Genomic DNA, 16202 nt, shown 5'->3' with positions numbered 1-16202 from the left:
AACGCTAACTAGCCTCTAGTTTCCCAGGCGCTGTCTCCCTCCTTTTTTGAATAGAGGAGTTACTTTCGCTATTTTCTGATCATTGGAATTTTGGAAAATTCAAACCAATATATCTACCATCTCAGCAGTCACTTCTTTTAAGACCTGAGGATGAAGTCCATTAGAACCTAGGGACTTGTCAGCTTTTAGTTCTGATGATTTTCTCAGTACCCTTTCCCTGGTGATTTTAATTATTTTAAGCTCTTCTCCCCTCCCTTTCATTGCTTGATTCATAATTACTTCTGGAATGTTATTTGTATTCTCTACAGTCAAGACAGAATATCTGTTTAATTCATCTGCCATTTTCTTTTTATCCATTATCTGTCTCACTCTCTAGAGGACCAACACTCACTTTAGTTACTCTTTTCCTTTTTAAATACCTGTAGAAACTCTTACTGGTTTTACATTTATGGCTAGCTTTCTCTCTTACTCCAACTTCTCCCTCTTTATTCTTTTTGTCATTCTTTGCTGCTTTTTATATTCTGTCCAATCTTCTGATCTGCCACTAATCTTCACAAATTGTATGCTTTTTATTTCAATTTGTTACTATCTTTAACTTCCTTAAATAGCCATGACTGGTGCATCCTTCCTGCAGAGTATTTCTTTCTTGCTAGAATGTATCTTTGTTGAGTGCTATGAAATATCTCCTTAAATGTCTGTTACTGCATCTCTTAATCTAATTTCCCAGTTCACTTTAGCCAGCTCTGTTTTCATACTCTCATAATTGACCTTATTTCAATTTAAAACCCTAGTCTTAGACCCACTCTTCTCTCCTTGAAACTGAATGGGGAATTTAATCATGTTATGGTGAATGCTACCTAGAGTCTCCTTTACTATGATGTGATTAATTAATCTTATCTCATTGCTCAATATCAGATTTAGAATAGCCTGCTCCCTGGTTGGTTCTAAAATCTGCTGCTCTAAGAAACAGTCTTGAAAACACTCCAACTACTCCATACCAAGACGTCCCTAGTATTTTGGTCTCTCCCTGTCTTCTTTCTTAAATAACCGAGTAACATTCATGATTTTATAATCAAGAGGCATTATTTCCCAAATCCAGGAGCTTTGAAAAAATTGTGACTAATAAATCTGCAATTTTCATACCTGTTTGTTTTAACACTCGTGGGTGAAAATTAGCTTCAAATGAGTGAAATGATCTGTACGAGTTCAGGAGAAAATTTGAAAGAAATTGCAGCCTGACAGTATGAGGTATGTACATCTGGGGCCTACTCCTAGAATCTACTCTTTTTTACAACCACAAAGTGCAAAAAGCCAAATGTAGAAGAGATACTAGATTTAACTTTACAAATTGAAATGCTGTTCAGGATGTTTCCTGCCCATCTTAAATATCGTCACAGCCATTGAAAAGAAAACAAGTCAGAGAGAACTAAGCAGCAGAGAGGCAATTTCTGGAAGGGAGACTTCTGAAAAAAATGTCTGGTATATGAGAAACTCAAAAGAAAGCAACTAGTGTAATGTGCGTCCAACTTATTATTCCTTGAAAAGCCACTCTTCTGTCAGGTGAGTTAATGTTTTTCTTCCAGGTTAAGCTGAGTTTATAGCAACTTTCTTTCTTAACAAAAACAAATTATGGATTAACATTACAACTTCTGTGAGTCTTCAAGGTCTCAAAGAATTTAGTAAAATTACTCAGACCCAGGATTAAAGGCACACTGACATGTGACAAGTAAATGAACATGAGAAAAGCCATGAAGCTAATGTGTGTGATTATCACAAGTTTTGGGTCTCACATTAATACCTTCTCAGGCTCAGTGGTGTCAGTTGCTCCCATAAATACTCTGAACATCTTCGTTTTAATGGAATTGAGTCACACACTGCCCTAAATCTACTTGCACAATAGCATAACTCAGCAGTGAGACAACAGTACCCCCTTGTGACCTGAACTGGATGTTTGTGGCTTTTGCGCAAATTCTTATGTGTGTCTCTTTGCAAAAGTGGATGAGAAATCACTGAATAAGACTGAAGGCTGATACAAAACGATAAGCCATTTTATTTCACAGTGAAGTTTATTTATTAGTCACAACTATGGCTTACATTAACACTGCAATGAAGTTACTATGAAATTCCCCTAGTCGCCACAGTCCGGTGCCTTTTTTGGGTCAATGCACCTAACCAGCACGTCTTTCAGACTGTGGGAGGAAACCGGAGCACCCAGAGAAAACCCACGCAGACATGGGGAGAACGTGCAAACTCCACACAGCCAGTGACCCAAGCCAGGAATTGAACCTGGGTCCCTGGCGCTGTGAAGCAGCAATGCTAACCACTGTGCCATCGTGCCGCCAAGTAAGCCTAGAAAAGAGGAGTCATGATCAGACTCCTTTAATTCAATCAGTGCTTCTTATTTTCACATAATAAAACAAAATGAAGAATAAACCATGCTTTCCCATTCCACTGGCCTGCTTAACTTAGATGATCTCTAATTGTCTTCTAGCATTCCCAAATTCTAGGGGCAGGATTTTCCCTGCGGCTTCTGGATTCTGCCATCTGGTTCAAATGGGGGTCAGATGGTCACACTCTGTGCGGTGCAGAACAGACCCTCATCTGTGATTTTCCCCAAATTGGCCACTTAATGGCCATACAATTTAGGAAATAGGGAGGGTCAATGAAAGACCCTTCAGCTTGGAAGCAGCAGCAGGGTGCCTTTGCAGGCGAATGAGAGTGGATGGAAGAGGTGGTTGCACCTTCTTCCAACTTTATTAAATTAAAAATATAAAAAGCCCTCAGCAGCCAGGCCACCAGTGTTGGAGGAATCCCCTCCATCCACCAGCCTGTGGCTGCAACTGAAGCCAGTCTGTCTGGAGCAGTGGCATCCCCAGTCTGCGACGTTGCCTCCAGGCAGCTACATTGTTTCTTGATTCCAACGGAAAAACTCCAGTCGGCCTCCGGCAATGGGCATTAATTGGCTATTAATTAGCTGAATTCCCTTCCTGCTGCCCATCCCACCCAGCGAACCAGCACACCAGCAGGCAGGGCAAAATCCCACACCCACCTCCTTTGGGGTCTAAAAATTCAGCCTTTAGTCCCAGCAAAAGCATTCAAATCCCTTACTTCAAAAATGAGTGATTGCATATCCTTTGACTGTTTGTATTTCTGACAACAGTCAATAATCCAAAATCACAATAATTCATCTCAGCACTAACCAATGATTTGTTAAGGTTTCACAAGATGCCCTTGTTTCTGTATTCAATGTCCCTATTTACAAAGTCAAGTAATCCAAACATTTAACTGCCCTGTTGACACCAGGCCCTCTCTGCTTTTGCAACTTCTTTAAAATAATACGATTTAGACTATACTGTTGCTCAATGCTGTTTCGCCAAAGTGCATCACTTTATGCCTTTATGTGTCCAAAGCCTTACCAAGCTGTGATACATCTGGACAGATGATTTCCATGGTGCATCTGTAAACGTTGGTGAGAGTCATAGCGGACATGCCGAATTTCCTTAGCCTCCTGAGAAAGTAGAGGCATTGGTGGGCTTTCTTAACTATGTAAGAGTTTTGACAACACCAGGTTAAAGTCCAACAGGTTTATTTGGTAGCAAATGCCATTAGCTTTCAGAGCGCTGCTCCTTTGTCAGATGGAGTGGATATCTGCTCGCAAACAAGGCACACAGAGACACAAAATCAAGTTACAGAATACTGATTAGAATGCGAATCCTTACAGCCAACCAAGTCTCAAAGATACAGACAATGTGAGTGGAGGGAGCATTAGGCACAGGTTAAAGAAATGTGTATTGTCTCCAGACAGGACAGCCAGTGAGATTCTGCAAGTCCAGGAGGCAAGCTGTGGAGCTTACCGAAAGTGTGACATGAACCCAAGATCCCGGTTGAGGCCGTCCTCATGTGTGCAGAACTTGGCTATCAGTTTCTGCTCAGCGACTCTGCGCTGTCGTGTGTTGTGAAGGCCGCCTTGGAGAACGCTTACCCGAAGATCAGAGGCTGAATGCCCGTGACCGCTGAAGTGCTCCCCCACAGGAAAAGAACAGTCTTGCCTGGTGATTGTCGAACCGTGTTCATTCATCTGTTGTCGTAGCGTCTGCATGGTTTCTCCAATGTACCATGCCTCGGGACATCCTTTCCTGCAGCGTATCAGGTAGACAACGTTGGCCGAGTTGCAAGAGTAGGTACGGTGTACCTGGTAGATGGTGTTCTCACGTGAGATGATGGCATCCGTGTTGATGATCCGGCACGTCTTGCAGAGGTTGCTGTGGCAGGGTTGTGTGGTGTCGTGGTCACTGTTCTCCTGAAGGCTGGGTAGTTTGCTGCGGACAATGGTCTGTTTGAGGTTGTGCGGTTGTTTGAAGGCAAGAAGTGGGGGTGTGGGGATGGCCTTGGCGAGATGTTCGTCTTCATCAATGACATGTTGAAGGCTCCGGAGTAGATGCCGTAGCTTCTCCGCTCCGGACTATAGCATCAGCGTGAAGGGACCAGGACAGATTGTTGGTGATCTGGACGCCTAGAAACTTGAAGCTCTCGACCATAAATATTTATCTGGAGCACAGATCAGGACAGCTTTGAATAAGACGCTGCATTTATAAAATGAAAAATCAACCAGTGAGCAGTTGCAACTATGAAAATGGCAGTATAGACCACAGTGCCATTCTATTTTTTAATTTGTAGAAATTAAACAAGAAAACATGTGGCATTGAGTTTCCTCTTCAGTTATAAAACAGATCTATTCTAGTTTACACTGCTTGAAGATTTGCCAAAAACATGAGTTCTCATCATATTTGATTTTTGTATCTAATCCTAATTACATAACATTTTGCAAATCAACTGGTTTTAGAGATAGAACCACTGATAGGAGGCACAAACATTGTGTAGATTTCAAATTTAAATGGATAAAAAAATTGAATTGGAGTGTTAGAAGGCCTGGGAGAATTTGTTTTAAAGGTTTTGAAGCGTATTAATAGGTAATTCAAGAGGTATGAAATTAAGAGATTGCAGGCCGGATGAAGGGGAAGAAAGCACCTTTCATTACCTGAGAACATCCCAAAGCACTTTACTGCATCTCAGAAATACATAATTGGTTTGTAATTGTTCTAAGGAAGCATGATAGCTAAATGGCAAACAGCAAGCTCCCACAAACAGAACTGAAGTAAATGACCAGATAAAATATTTTAGGTATTGGTTGAAAGTTAAATGTGACCAGGAGACCAGGACAACTCCACCACTCTTCATTGAATAGTGTTTTATGATCTTCAACGTTCAGCTGAGAGAGGGAGCACACTGGAAGCTCAATTTAACGTCTGATCTCAAACAGTGCGGGTAACAATGTACATGTCTCCCAGTGCTGCACTGAAGTGCCAACCTAAATTCTGCAGTAGGACTACCCAGTGAGGCAATCTGACAGTCAACTTGTAGGTACAGGCATGAGTTTGCAGACAAGTAACAGAGCAATCCAATATTTGGCATTCTGTTTGACAGCTACTGAAGTTGAGGTAGTGATGTATCAGATGCTTGGAAGGAGAGTTTCCTGTTTGCCATTCTAATAGATCAGCACTGCAACATGCCTGCAAGATGGTGTAGTTGGGTGCAATGCATTACACTACTGATGCATAGTGCTGCAGAGTGAAAGCGATTTTCAATGCTCTCTCTCCGAATTCCCAGTCACTAGGGAAAACAGGATGGGTTAAAATAGGATGTACAGTCATTGTCTGTTCACCTCTTACTGTTTGGCTAAAAAGTATCCACGTTAAATTCAGTAGCGACCTGGAAATGGATTATGTTTCAGTCACAGTCGATCTGTGTAGAGAGAAGGAATACAAAAGTACTTTTTCCTTGTAAATTGTGTTATTTAAAATATAATAATGGCAAAGCATGGTCTATGCTACTGCATTACATTATTCGTGACATCATTGATATCATGTTGACAGGTTGCAATGCCCAATAGGTTACCTTTGTGATTTAAAGTGTGATCTACCTTAATAAAAATAGAGATAAATCATCTTCACTTGGGATTCATTTGCAGTGAATGAGGTTTCCCATTCTGAATTCTTGTTAGGTGATTATTTCTGGTAACTGCTTGTAATTTTAACAGAATCCAATGTACAGTCTACCTTCCAAAACCTATTATCAATAATAGAAAATATATGGTACATTATGTGCCTCATACTTTTCAGTGTGTCAAAAGCATGTTTGCAGTGATTTTGAAATATAGGACATTTCATTTAAGAGCAAATTTATTTTAAAAGATGCTTTTATCAACCCTTTGCTTATTCTTTTCTACTGCTTCCAATTGTGATTAAGTGTAAATTGTATCATGCCTTTTCTATTCTCACCGATTTATTATAATTGACATTTGATTTCAAAACTATCTGACATAAACTTTAATAAAGTGTCATTCCACTTAGCAACAGGCCAATTCGAAAGCAAACAGACTCTTCAGAGGTAATCTTAACCTGATTTTTTATGCAGGAAATGAACTCTGTTAAGTTGGCTGCCATTTTATACCCTGACTTTAATTGCCATGCAGAGTGTTATCTAACAAGATATAAAACTAGTATCTAAATCAAACCATCCAGCAGATTTAGTTAAAATTACCTCTTTTTTAACCCATTTGGATGTTTCTTAATTGTCGGTAAGACAACCCTTTTCTTGATATCTGATATTTTATTTTACGCCCCATGATTTGTTTTTCCCAGGTTACTTTCAACAGTGCTTTGGAGATTAATCTTTATTTAAGTTTATGTATTAGTGTCACAAGTAGGCTTACATTAACACTACAATGAAGTTACTGTGAAAATCCTCTAGTCGCCACAATCCGGCGCCTGTTTGGGTACACCGAGGGAGAATTTAGCATAACTAATGCACCTAACCAGCACGTCTTTCAGACTGTGGGAGGAAACCGGAGCACCCGGAGGAAGTCCACACAGACATGGGGTGAATGTGCAAACTCTACACAGCCAGTCACCCAAGCCGGGAATTGAACCTGAGTCCCTGGCGCTGTGAGGCAGCAGTGCTAACCACTGTGCCACCATGTCACCCCTAACTTACTGGTTACTCCAGGAAAATCCAGAAGTGTTGTCAACCTTCATGTACAATAAGTGATGACGGAGTTAGGGTGAATGATAGGGCAATAGAAAGTTACACTTTTGGAAGTTTCTGCTTGTTTGTAATTTCTCATTCCTGGAACGTACAGGTGAATCTACACTGCATACTCTTTATCCTTTCTATAAAAGGGTTCCCAAAACTACACTTTAAATTATGGCCTTACCAGCATCTTACACAAATTCATGATTACCTGATTTATCTTGCACTCTACATCCCTATTTATAAAACAGAAAATTGTGTTGGTCTTTTCAAAGCTTTAGCTACCACTACCTCACTTTCAGGAAATTATGTATTGGAATCTCTATATTCCTGTTTATCCATACTCTTCAGCGATTTTCCATTCCACCAGGTATATATTGCCATTACTTGCTTTGCTTGCAAAATGTATTCTGAAACAATCACTCTCAGATACTTCTACCAACCATCTGCCCACTTTCTTCATTCATCCATGAGATGTGGGCATTGGTAACAAAGCCAGCATTTATTGTCCATCCCTAATTGCCCTCAAGAAGATGGTGATAAGCCCCCCTTATTGATCCCCTTCAGTTCACATGGTGTATAAACACACACTGGTGCTAAAAAGGACATTCCAGAATTTTGACCCAGCAATGAAGTAACAGCAATATACTTCCAAGTCAGGATCATGTGAAACTTGGAGGGAAAGTTGCAGGTGGTAGTGTTTCTATTAACATACTGCCACTATTTCTTTAGTTGATAGAAATTTCAGGTTTGAAAGTTGCTGATGAAGCTTTCTCGAGTTGTTGCAGGTATCTTGTAGGTGGTTGCTACTGTGCATCAGGAATGGAGGAATTGAATATTTAAGCTAGTGGTTTGCCAATTAAGTCAGCTACTTGAATGGTATCGAGCTTCTTGAGTGTTGTTAGAGCTGCACACATACAGACAAGTGGAGAATATTCCATCACACTCCTGACTTGTGTCTTGTGCAAAGGCTTTGGAAAGTCAGGAGGAATTACTTGCTGCAGAATATCCAGCCTCTGATCTTTTCTTGTAACCACAGTATTTATGTGATTGGTCCAGTTAGGTTTCAGGTCAATATTGCCTCCAGGAAGTTGATGATGAGGGATTCAATGATGACAATGCTACTGATTGTCAAAGTGAGGTGTTTGGACATGCTATGGTTGAAGATAGTCATTCCTTATCCTTGTCTGATGTGAATGTTATTTGTCATTTATCTTATCACCAAAGCCTGAATGTTGTCCAAGGCCTGCTTTATGTAGAACTACTTCATTAGCTGAGTTGTGAAGGGAATTGAACACACTGTAATCATCCACAAATATCCCCAATTCTGACCTTTTATAAAAGGTCATTGATAAAACAGGCTGAAGCTAGTTGCTAGGACACTATCCTGAAAAGTTTCCCTAGCAACTGTCTTGGGCTGACATGATTAGCTTTCAACAACTTCAGACATCTTCCTTTGTGCTAGGTATAACCTTTTTTATTGGCTCGTTGGAAGGCCAGTATTTGTTACCCATTCCTAATTGTCCTTGAGAAGGCAACGGTACCTTCCATTAAGTTAGCCTTTTGAATTGCTACAGTCCATATGGTGTAGATAGTCCCACCATGCTGATAGGAAGGGAGCTCCGGACTTTTGACCATATGACAGTGAAGGAATAGCAATATAATTCCAAGATATGATGGTGTAAAGCTTAGGGTGGAAGTCGCAGGTAGTAGTGTTCCCATGCATCTGCTGACCTTGTACTTCGAGGTGGCAGAGATCGTGGGTTGGGAAGGTGCCGTTAAAGGAGGCTTTACAAATGGCTGGAATGCATCTCTAGACTTTAGCTGGAGGGGAGTTTTTCTCCAATTCCTACTGACTTCAATTTTATTGGGCTCTTTGATGTCACACTCAGTCAAATGCTGCCTTGATGTCAAGAGAATAAAGGGGAACCTATAGCTGTGATGTACTTGGATTGCAAAAAGGCATTTGACAATGTACCACATCAAAAGTTACTACATAAATTTAAAGCTCATGGTGTAGTGGGTAACATATTGGGCCTAATTTTATCATCAAGTTGCACCCATTTTCGAGCGCGGAAACTTGGTAAAGTCAGGTGTGAGGTAGCGCGATCCGAAAATGGCTGCGATCAGGACCTCGACCAAAACGGATGCGACGGCCATTTAAACACATTTGCAGGTATTTAAATTGACTTAATGGGCTGCATGCCCCACTTTACCGGCACTTCCCCCTTTACCACTGCGTTCACCCATCCAGAATCGGAGTGAAACAGACATGCTCCATAAAAGTGCGATTCGTGCGCTCCAGTTAGTGAGGAAGTAAGTGCTGAGCATCTGGCAGCCTTCTGCTTGTGGTCGGTTGGGTGGGGGGGGCGGGGGGGGAGTCTGCTGCCACTCTGCCTGAGATCGGTGGGAGGGGGGGGGGGAAGGGGCCCGCAATCGGTCTGGGTGGCAGGGGGGTGGGGGGATAAGGTGGAGGGTAAGTAATGTTGGAGGGGGGTGGGGCAATGTCTGTGTGAGCCAAGGGAAGGCATTAGTCAGCCCTGGAGGGATGTGGCAGGTAAGCCGCATTCTATCATTTTTATGTTTCTGCACATGCGCGGTTGAAGGCACCGATTGGAGCTGCAGGGTTTCGGGCGCGTTAAGCCCCGCCCATGAGCTTGTGCAGCGCGATTCGGAATTGCTGATATTTTTTCAGGCAGAGTTCATATGAGGGTGCCTGAGAACGGGTCTAAAAGTCGGATCTGAAACACTCCCAGTTTCAAGTCTGCCCAGGACTTAGAATCAAAATGGTAAAATAGGGCCCATTCACATGGATAGCAGCTAACAGGTAACAGAGAGGAGGGAATAAAAGGATCATTTCCAGGTTGGCAAGATGTACCTGGTGGAGTGCCAGAGGTATCAGTGCTGTGGCTTCAACTGTTTACATTCTATGGGCGGCACCGCGCACAGTGGTTAGCACTGCTGCCTCACAGCTCCAGAGACCCGCGTTCAATTCCAGTCTCGGGTGACTGTGTGGAGTTTGCATGTTCTCCCTATGTCTGGGTGGTTTCCTTTGGGTGCTCTGGTTCCCTCCCACACTCCAAAGATGTGCAGGTTAGGTTGATTGCCCCTTAGTGCCAGAGGGGGTAGCAGGGTAAATATGTTGGGTTATGGGGATAGGGCCTGGGTGGGATTGTTGTTGGTGTAGGCTCGATGGGCCAAATGGCCTCCTTCTGCACTGTAGGCATTCTATGATTCTATATCAATGACCTGGATGAAAGGATTGGAAGTACAGTTGCTATATTTGCTGATGACACAAAGAGAAGCAGGAGAGTAAGTTATGAAGAGGGTGTATGAAGTCTGCAAAGGGCTATAGACAAGTTAAGTGAATGGACAAAGAATTGGCAGATGGATTATAATGTGGCAAGATCTGAACTTCCTCACTTTGAGAAGTAGAAAAGCAGCATACTTTTTAAATGGAGAGAGAATGCAGAACTCCATCACATAGAGGGATCTGGGGGTTCTAGTATATGAATTGCTACAAGTTTGTATGCAGATAAAGCAAGGGATTAGGAACCCAGGGCGGCACAGTGGTTAGCACTGCTGCCTCAGAATGCCAGGGTCCCAGGTTCAATTCCGGCCTCAGGTCACTGTCTGGGTGGAGTTTGCACTTTCTCCCCGTGTCTGCGTGGGTTTCCTCCCACAGTCCAAAGATATGCGGGTTAGGTTGATTGGCCGTGCTAAATTGATCCTAGTGTCAGTGGTATTAGCAGGGTAAATACGTGGGGTTACGGGGATAGGGCCTGGGTGGAATTGGGTTCGGTACAGACTCAATGGGCTGAATGGCCTCCTGTATTGTATGGATCCTCTGATTCTATGAAGGCAAATGACATGTTGTCAGTTATTGCAAGGGGAATGGAATATAAAGGTAGGGAAGTAATGCTACAGTTATACAGGGTGAGACCACACTTGGAGTTCTGTGTACAGTTTTTGTGTGCTTATTTGAAAAGGGGTATAATTGCATTATGATTCAGAGATTTACTTGAATGATTTCTGCGATCAAGGGATTGTCTTATGATGGAAGGTTGGACTTGTTTGGCCTGTATCCACTGGAGTTTAGAAGAATGAGAGGTGATCTTATTGAAACATAGAAGATCTTGAGTGGACTTGGCAGGGTGGGCACTGAAAGGACATTTCCCCGTATGGGAGAGATTAAAACTTAGGTACACAGTTTAAAAAAAGGGGCCTTCCATTTAAGACAGAGGTGAGATTGTTTTTCTCTCAGAGGGTCATTCATCTGTGGAATTCTCTTCCCCAGAGCAGTGAAGGCAGGATTGTTGAATGTGTTTCAGGCAGAGTTAGGTAGATTCTTGACTGACAAGCGAGTGAAGGTAGACAGGAAAATGGAGGCCACAATTTCATCAGCCCTGATCTCATCAAATCATGGAGCAGGCTCAAGGGGCCAAATGGCCTAATCCTGCCCCTAATTCCTATGTAAAGGGAAGCCACTATTAATATTTACTAACTTGGCTGCTACTTCTTGAGGTCTTTTACAGACCTTCGTCATAAAGAAGATTCATAATTCTGTTCTCCAAATCCAATTCTAAAACATCTATATGGGTTTCCTCCACGCGCTCCTGTTTCCTCCCACAGTCCAAAGATGTGCGGGTTAGGTTGATTGGCCAAACTAAATTGACCCTAGTGTCAGGGGGATTAGCAGGGTGGATGTGTGGGGTTACAGGAGTAGGGCCTGGGTGAGACTGTGGTCGGTGCGGACTCGATGGGCTGAATGGCCTCCTTCTGCATTGTAGGGATTCTATATTCATTCACATATTTATATATGTGCACACACGTATGTATATATATATAGTGAGAATAAAAGTGGAACACCCCAGTTTTTTGAGATATACCAATTCCAACTCTCTAATTTGAGTAACACCCATTTACTTTTAACTTTGTTCCAGCTTGTCAGCAGACATTTTACTTACACTGTTACATTTACTTCTAGAGTGGACAGAGGTTTGGAGGTGGGCATGCCAACAATATTTTGCCATTGACCAATGTGCCAGCATATTCCCACCTCTTTCCAGAGAGGCACTTTCAGGAAGATAATGGTTACCCACCTGCCAGTGACCAATGGAAGTTGCTATTAATCACACTCCTCACACATCTTGATTTTCCAGTGTTGGAGCCTGTAGATAGGATGGCGGTGACCTCCTGGCAGCAGACCAGGAAGCCAGAGGTGCATGCAGCAAAACAGCTCATGGATTCACTGCGTTGCGAGTCACACCCACAGCCACAGGCTGTTGTCCCTTTGATCTAAAAGCCTGGCATCTGATGCCACAAGGTGCTTTGCTTCATTCAAAAGTCTTCAGGCGATGTCGTCATCTTGAGGCTCCCTTATGATACCTCCAGCAGCAGCAATGCTCACCTTCCCCAGTGAGGCTGAGCTTTGGACAGTCCCATTTTCCTTCCCCCTACCCCAAACTGCAAAGTCTGCCTGCCGATCTTAATCAGATGGGGTTCGCCAAGGCAGTTTCTTAATTTATAAAACTACTCCATCTACTCCAACATGGAGGCACAGTGATTAGCACTGCTGCCTCACAGCGCCAGGAACCTGGGTTCAATTCTGGCCTTGGGTGACTGTGTGGAGTTTGCATGTTCTCCTCGTGTCTGTGTGGGTTTCCTCCCAGTCCAAAGACGTGAAGGTTAAGTGGATTGGCCATGCTAAATTGTCCCTTAGTGTCAGCGTAAATATGTATGGTTACGGGGATAGGACCTGGATAGGATTGTTGTAAATGCAGGTTTGATGGGCAAAACAGCTTCCTTCTGTACTGTAGGGATTCTATGATTGCATCTTGAGACATTTTGTACATTAAAGATGTTAAGAAAGTGCAATTTATTGCTGGAGTTTAAGGAATTTTGTGTGGAAAACGGAAAAGCGTTCCATTGCTTGCACTGACATTCCTCACCTTGATCAACTCAAAAATATAAATGGTAAAGTGGAAAATCTGATTGAATATAACAATCTAAAACATCCAACTTGTCACAATGAAAAGTCCAATTTAGTGGAAGTTCTCTGCTGCCACTTTAATTTGCTGGAGAAAGGATGTCATTCATTGCTTTCAATAAATCATTCCAGGATATTAACATTTTCCTTTGCCTATCATAATAGTTTGTCAGAATCTTCATTCAACATAGCTTCAGTACTGATTTAAACTGTCATTGTCACTGTTAATTTTGATGAGATGTAGTATTTATCATAAAAAAAATTATTGATGGAGAGAATGACTTTAAAGTTCTTCTGATCACCATAAAGCAGTCAATCTTTGCTCTAATAATCTTTATGGTTACCTTAAATTCTGGAGTAAATTACATCATTAATCATTCCCAACCAGCTAAAACAATACATTGTACATGGGTTGGTCTTTCTATTCATGCCTGGATATTATTAAATCAGAAACAAAAGAGAAACAAAAACAAATTATGTTCCATATTGTGTTTAGAAGTGTATGTGGATTTAATGTCAATGATTCATTTGTGGAGAGCTATTTCAAAATTCATTTCCAAAATTATTCAAATGGGAAAACAATGGAAAGCATGTACACGCACAATGACAGCTGATTTCTTTACACCAAATACAATGAAATATAGCAGTCACCATTGCTCCTGGTACCTGAGTAATTCATCATCAATCAGAAACATTTACTTTTGCTTGCCTTTTTGACTACACTGAAGAACAGGAATGTCAAACTCAATTAACATCATGGGCCTGATCTGAGATTATGGCACTTGACATTGCCCACATTCAGGAAACATTATCTGGACACACTGGTAGAAATTGGTAGGCATCTTGCCCATTGTTTTGGTGTAAAATGGGTACAATGTATACCAATTTCTCGACCATTTCTGGGATATAGGGATTATTTATGAAGGAAGTTTGATCAGTTTGGGCACATACTCATTGTTTGGAAAAATGAGAGGTCATGCTAATGAAACATGGAAGATGTGGAATCGGCTGCCGTCGGTGGTGGTGGAGGCAAACTCAATAGGGTATTTTAAGAGACTCCTGGATGAGTACATGGGACTTAATAGGATGGAGGGTTATAGGTAGGCCTAAAAGGTAGGGATATGTTTGGCACAACTTATGGGGCCGAAGGGCCTGTTTTGTGCTGTAGTTTTTCTATGTTTCTATCCTGAGAGAGGAAGTTTTCTCTTGTGGGATAGACCAGAACCAAGTGAGACAGTTTAGGAATAAGAGAATAAGACAGAGAGGGAGATTTTTTTTTTCTCTCAGAGGGTTCTTAGTCGTGGAATTCTCTTCCCCAGATAGTGGTAGAGGCTCGGTCATTGAATTTATTCAATGCTGAGTTGGATAGATTTTTGATAGACAAAGGAATCAAGGGTTATGGGGAGCAGACAGGACAGTGGAGTTGAGACAATAACCAAATTAGCCATATTCTTATTGAATGGCGGAGAAGGATCAAAGGACTGAGGAGATCACCAAGACGTAGGAGATCACCGAGAAAAGGTGTGGCCAGACCAGATGAATTTGAAAGCAATGATTAAGCAATGAGGAGCTAGTAGAACTTGCAACATCAGGGTTACTGAAAATATGATATTTTATGCAAGTGATGCACAGTGTTCCAGAATATACCATTCACAAATTAGGCAGAAAGGTAGAGTTAATTTTTAATTATTTTGAAACTTGAAAGCAATATTAAAACCAACACAGAAACTAGTACAATTATAATTAAAGACAGGGTGGTTGGGAGCAACATGACCTCTTGAAAACTGATGTGATAAAATGAAAATAAAGAAGTGGTGGTGATACCTTAAATCTGGAAGAGGAAAATATGCTCTCATGGACATCCCACAGAAACTAATATTAAATTGGGGCAGGGTCTTAACAAAAACAATATAAGCAAAATAAGTGTTGAAGAAACTAATGCCATTAAAGAGTGACAGAATCCCAGGGAAGGACAATTAAAAGTTTATTTATTTATTAGTCACAAGTAAGGCTTACATTAACAGTGCAATGAAGTTACGTGAAATTCCCCTTTTGCTCCCCTCACCTCAATCCTCCAAAGTTTTCTCGAATTGAGAACTGTCCCTTTAGCTTTGAAAAATATGCACATCATTTTCTGCTATTTAACGTGAGAGGGGAAAACAAGGGAATTATAGACCAGTTATCCTAATATTTGCTGTCAAAACTTTTAAACTGAAATTAAGGAAACGTTCACAGAATACCTTTGAAATTTTTCAGCTGATCAGATAGAGCTGCCACTGATTTGTAAGTGGATTTGAAAAGTTGACTTAAGTAGTGCACAAAGGCAAATGTCTATATATGTTATTTACATGGACCTCCAGGAAGCATTTGATAAAATTCATAAGAGACTGTTGGCTTGAAGTTAAAGTTTAGAGATTAAAATAAAATGGGATTTAAATGGGATTAAAAGAAAATTATTGACCTGGATATAAAACTGGCTCGAGCAGCAGGATACAGAGAGTAGAGATAAAGGGCAGATCTTCTAACTGGAAGGGACGAAGTGAATGGGTGAAACTGCGGCAAATGGATTTCAATAGAGCAAATGAGAGGTCATCCACTTTGGCCTAAAAAGGATTGAATGGGACTTTCTAAATTGTGAAAAGCTTCAAATACGCTGGTCAAAAGAGGTCTGGGATCCATGTACATAAGTCATAATGTTTTGAACAACTGTAAAAAATCAAAAGGTAAGTGGAATGCTGGTCTTTATATCTAAAGGGTTAGAATACAAGGAGGTAGAAGTTCTGCAACTGATACACAAAATCCTAGTTAGAACATTCCGAGAGTATTGTGAGTAGCTCGAAGCATCACATTTTAAGAAGTACATTAGCTTTTGAGTGCAGCATAGATTTGCCAGAATTTAAGGAGATGTTACACCAATTAGGGTTTTATTGCCTGGCATTTAGAAGGTTGAGGAGTGATTTGATTAAACTCTTCAAGATATGAAGGACAACCAAATAAAATGAATAGTGAGAAACCATTTTGGTCTAAAAATTGCAACAAGATCTGGAGGGGTGATATGAGGAGAAACTTCCACACAAAGGGTGTATTAACACTAGACCAATTGTAAATTTTAAATCTGAGATTG

This window comes from Mustelus asterias, chromosome 14 (assembly GCF_964213995.1).
Source record: "Mustelus asterias chromosome 14, sMusAst1.hap1.1, whole genome shotgun sequence".
NCBI classification, from domain to species: domain Eukaryota; kingdom Metazoa; phylum Chordata; class Chondrichthyes; order Carcharhiniformes; family Triakidae; genus Mustelus; species Mustelus asterias.
Note: the sequence above shows the minus strand (reverse complement) of the source record.